This window comes from Myodes glareolus, chromosome 27, assembly GCF_982192425.1.
Source record: "Myodes glareolus chromosome 27, mMyoGla1.1, whole genome shotgun sequence".
Taxonomy (NCBI): Eukaryota; Metazoa; Chordata; class Mammalia; order Rodentia; family Cricetidae; genus Myodes; species Myodes glareolus.
Genome location: NC_142052.1, coordinates 29,889,172 through 29,894,764, shown reverse-complemented (window position 1 = coordinate 29,894,764; position 5,593 = coordinate 29,889,172). Strand labels below are relative to the sequence as shown.

At 38.4% G+C, this 5,593-nt stretch overlaps 1 pseudogene; it reads right to left on the bottom strand.

Annotated features, from left to right (window-relative positions):
* Positions 1–1,313: 1,313 nt before the first annotated feature.
* Positions 1,314–4,563, bottom strand: LOC148117644 (polyadenylate-binding protein 2 pseudogene; annotated as a pseudogene).
* Positions 4,564–5,593: the final 1,030 nt, after the last annotated feature.

The following is a 5,593-nucleotide window of genomic DNA, read 5'->3' as shown; positions in this document are numbered from 1 at the left end:
TTTTGATTTTCTGAGACAGATCCTCTGGGACAGTTCTGACTATCCTGGAACTCTGTAGACCAGGCTGGCCTTGAACTCACAGAGAAGCTCATGGCTATTTCCCCTGTGTTTTGGGATTAAAGGTGTGTGCTGCTGCCACCTGGCAAAATGTTATTTTTCTTCAGATGCTTACTGGGCATGGGACATATCTTCTGCAACACCTCCCCACCCTATGTTTTTTACCTTTTAGTTGTCCTATCTTTCTCATCCCCTGTGACCTTCATTGTCAGTGAAGAACGACCTGATGTAACAGGTCACTGGAGTACTTAAAATATTCTGGGAACATTTTTGCTGTGTATTTCTGCCATCTCCCTAAATGTCTAAACTGGAAAGTTGCCTGTTTGTATTTCAATTGTTCAAAGTGTAATCTTGACCACGAAACTAAGAGATACTTAAGGATATGTTTAACATTTCCTTAAGTGTCTTTCAGCCATTTTAGATTTCTCTGTTGAAAGTTCTCTGTCTAGGTCTGTACTCCATTTTGTTATTAGATTATGTGATCTTTTGGTGTTTGTGGGATTAGTGAAGATCTCTTCCCATTCTGTAGACTGTTGTTTTGTCTTGTTGACTATGTCCTTTGCTTTAACAGAAGTTTTTCAGTTTCAGGAGGTCCCATTTATTAATTATTTCTCTAAGTTTCTGTGATGTTGGGGTTATAATTAGGAAGTGGTTCCCCGTGCCGATGCATTCAGGTGTACTTCCCACTTTCTCTTCTATAAGGTTCAGTGTGGCTGGCTTTATGTTGAGGTCTTTGATCCGTTTGGATTTGAGTTTTGTGCATGGTGATAGATATGGGTCTATTTTCATTTTTCTACATGTTGATATCCAGTTATGACAGCACCATTTAGTAAATGTGCTTTCTTTTTTCCATTTGATAGTTTTTGATTCTTTAGCAAAAATCAGGTGTTCAAGGTTGTGTGGATTAATATCTGGGTCTTCTATTCAGTTCCATTTGTCCTCCTGTCTGTTCTTATGCCAATACCAGTCTGTTTTCAGTACTGTAGCTCTGTAGTAGAGTTTGAAGTCAAGGACTGTGATGCCTCCAGAAGTCCTTTTTTCGCATAATTTTGTTTTGCCTATCCTGGGTTTTTGCTTTTCCAAATGAAGTTGAGTACCATTCTTTTGAGGTCTTTGAAGAATTTTGCTGGGATTTTGATGAGCCGTATATCTTTTATAAAAAATATCTCTTCCATCAAGGTTATGTTGTGTTTTTCTTTCTTTTATTTTTTCTCTTCTTTCCTCTTTTTTTCCTCTCTCTCCTTCTAATTTTTTTTTTAGTAAGTGTAATACGATGTTGCTCTAGCCTAGCCCCTGAAGACTTGGTCTCAGGGCCTGCCGTTAAAACCACTGTGGACTTGAGACAGGGAGCTGTTGTAATTGGTAGTCTGGGCATGGTATTGGGCACATGGGAAACCCCTGTCTGTTGTGCTGATGGGAATCATATTTATTTGTCTTGCTCTAAACAGGGACTCACCTAAAGCCAGAGAAGTCCTCACTGACTCTTTATCTAAGAGTTCTATATATGCAAACCCTTGGCAAGGCCACTGAATTTGTCACAGACTGTAGTAACATGGTTGACTGAACCACAGCCATGAAAGTGAGCTTCTAGCTCTTCTGCTGTTGCACCATAGTCCACATTGCCAACATAGATGGAACTGGCATCAGCCTGCATCTTATCCTCAAGAGATGTGATCATTGAGCCAGCATTGCCTAGGGTTGTACTCTTATTCATCTCCTTCTCTACCTCATTTTGTAGCTCCTTTAACTTCTCAGCCTCTTCCTCTATCTCCCTGACTCCCTGAAGCTTTGATCACTTCTATCTCTGGGCCCTCAATGATGCTGTCCCCAGGATACACCTTAAGAAGTCCTGGCTCTTCCTCCTCCTCCTGGCAGCCAGGGGACTCTTCAGGTGGGCACAGAGCCTGTAGTGGGGGTCCTGGGAGTGTGGGGGTGGCACAAGACTGGGGCTCTTTCAGCAGACTATTCCAATAGTCCCCTGCATCACATGGTCTCCCTCCCAGACTCCCCAAAGGCCCCAGGCCCAATGCCCAGGAATGAATCTCCAATCACCTGCTTCCCCCACTGCTCCTTAAATCCTTTTTGTAGGTTGTTTGTGATTGGGCATCAGAGGAGCAGCATTTATTTGAAACCAGAAGAAAGCATAAGGGGATGGGGAGCCATCACAAGAGATCTCCTTGTTTGCTAAGAGAGCATCAGTATCATGAGACTTCTGTCTTTGGAAGACAGATCAGTAACTGGAGGTCAGAAACAACAGATTAAAGTACACTTTGAGATAACTGTGAAAGGTGTGCAGTTTGTGTTTATTTAATTTCTGTACACATAATCAGAGGTTGCTGGGTGACATTGGTCAAGATCACACTTTTCCTTGCTTAAGTTTTCTTTGGTCTTTGACTAAAAGTTGACTATATATTTCTGCCTCTCCTTCTGACTTTCTATTTCCTTCCCCTTAATTCTTTCACAAATATTGTGCACATTCTTGATTTATGTATCACTGTGAAAAGTATAGAAGTCATATTACATGAATTTGTATACCGTCTTTTCTGTAATCATACTGTAATTTAAATATATTATTGGTTATCTTTAAAATGGTGGACCTTCATCAATTTTATTCAGAAAATTGCTAATGTTATCAGGTCATTATTGTTTTTTGGAAAGTTTCTGTTGAAAGACTGCTTTTTTCTTCTTAGATGGCTGACTCTTTCCTGACACATCTGTGTTTTCCAGTTGTTGCTATCTTCATATTTGAATCTTTGCTACTTAAGTGTTGGTATTATCAATACATAATTCCTTGAGCCATCTGAGTGTTTCCACTGTGAGTATTAGTTTGTTATCAGCTGTACAGTTATAAATTGTTGTGCAAAGCTATTTGTATTCATTTAATGGTAGACATTTACCATACATAAAATCATAATTTTTATGGATCATCTTCCTAAGGATCATTCTTTTCTTTTTTATGCTTTGTTTTTCTTGTTTTTATTAATCTGAGAAAGACTTGACTTATTGGATAAAAGGTTTTATGTGACTGAGCAGGTGGTCAGCACATATTCTTTTTGTGGATGACCTGAGTTCAGACACATACACACAAGTTGGGAGATTAATAAATCTCTACTATTCCCAATCCAGCAGATCTGACAACTTCCTTTTCTGTATGACAGACACACACACACACACACACACACACACACACACACAGATATGTATGATATTTTCTGTCATGCACAAGCATACACAAAAAATAGAAGTAACTTGTTTTCAAAAGTGTTTGTGACTTACAAAGCAGTCGGGGTAAAGCAAGTTGCTTTCCATGTACACTGATTTTTTAAAAATCTGTTCTCTTGTAATTTCATTTTAAAAGTTTTCATTTCCTCACTGTGATGCAGACTTGGATTCAATCACCAATTGTTGGAATTAACATGGTAAATGATCCTAACAGACATCAATTTCCTCATCATAAGGGAATGAGATGCTTTCAGTAATCAATACTATTTTCTGTAAAGTAAAAGCAACATAAGACTTCAAGTGAATATTATAAATTTTGGTGAAACAGCAATTCTCACCAAACCCATTTTCTATTATTGGTAAAGGAGAGAACAGGAGTGTACAGGATGCGTGATGGCCAGTGATTTTTTGGAAATTGATTTTGATTAGAATCTTGTAGTTCTCCTTTAAGAAACAGTAATATACATACACACACACACACACACACACACACACACACACACACACACACACATATATGTATTTGTAGATTAGTGTTTGTGTATTGTTTTGTCAATAGTGTCATCTATATTGCTGATTTTGTGAACCATAATTTAATTATATCATTCATTGTTTTTGAATATGATGGACCTTCACCAATTTGTACCCAGAATATTTCTTATACTCTTTGGTGATAAACAGTTTTACATTTGTCTTCTTGATCCCAGATGCTTGCTTCTAATTATTTTATTTTATTTTTTCATTTATATTTTAACAATAAAGCTTGCCTGAAGATCATAAAGTAAAACAGATACCATGGCCAGTCTTACACCCCAAGGAGTACTGACACACACCTTTAATCCCAGTAGTCACACTAGTTTGTTTAGTGTCGAGTGCTGGTGCATCATATCTTTAATCCCATCACTAAGGAGTTGCAGATAGGAAGTGGCATGCCTGAGCAGAGAGGGAAATACAAGGTGGTAAGAGAGAGGAGCTGAGGATTGAGTGTTTTGTAGAACATTCAGTCTGAGGATGTATAGAGACAGGATACCCCATTTGGTCCGTCTAACAAAATTTCATCTATGGGTTCCCTTGGAGGAATTGCTGAGGCTGAGGAAAAGTTAGTTTAAGTGAAATGAAGACAGAATCATAGGTTAGACTGAGAGGATGAAGGTCAATAGAAAACAGCCCAAGTTATTTCTCAGCCAGTATATACTAAATACAGACAAAAGGCAGATAAAAAAGCAGTACAGTTAGCTCACCACCTTCTTGCCCTGTGCTTGGAGGCTGCTCAAACCTGTGCATTATCTGATTCAGCTAAGCAGCTTCTAATCACTAACAAGGAGTGCCCCTGGCTGGCCTACACTAGCCCAAATCTTAATAGAAAAAAATGGGCTCTTTCAAACGGGCAAAATGATTTTTCTTTTGGCTAACACAGATGTTACTCATGGCCCTCAAGGTTACTGGAAGAAGCACCGCAGGCATGCTTGACCTCAAAGGGCTTCTTCTAAGTCAGAAATGACTCCAGATGGAAACTGAGTCACACATGGGCTCCCACATTGGACTGGGAATTTTATAGAGCTAAGAACTAGTGGCTAGATACTGTGCTTCTCTGATCTTTTAGCTTTCAGTCCTACTATCTGGCTACAGCGTTTATGAATAAGATCAATTTGCACTACATCTAAAAACTAATTTACAAAAAAAAGGCTTCTTAATTCCTGTTCATGATGTTGGGTCTTAATCTCTATCAAGTAACTTAAAATTAAGTTTTTGAATTCTGTATGTAAATAACAAACTATGCTCTTTTAACCTCTTTGAGCTTTACTACATACAGCACTTAAAATGTTTTCTACAGTAAACCATGATCGTTCTCAACAGTGATCATTAAAATCCTAAACAGCACCTTAGGACCCCACAACACTGATTCCTCCTAGAGTGTGGTAATGCCACTAAACTGACAACCTCCCCAAAGGTCAACTTTGGGCTATAAATTATTCAGAACAAATCCAAAATTACTAGCTAAGATGGTCTTCATGCACTACACTAGCCAGAACTTGAGATAATTTCTCCACATACCCATTACACAAAGACTGGACAAGAGATAAAATAGGTAACTCTCCCATGAATTGAAATTATCCTAGGTTTATTTCAGGGACCATTATAGATGTCATTGCTCACAGACAACAAAAAATAATTTTAAATACATGGTTCCCATATTCCCAAGAGTTGGGGTAAGCAGTTTGGTCATTCGTTAGGTCATAATTTATGTCATCATTGAGGTGGAGGTGGTAACAAGGTACTATGGGTTATGGTAAAAAATATAAACAAAAGAGAT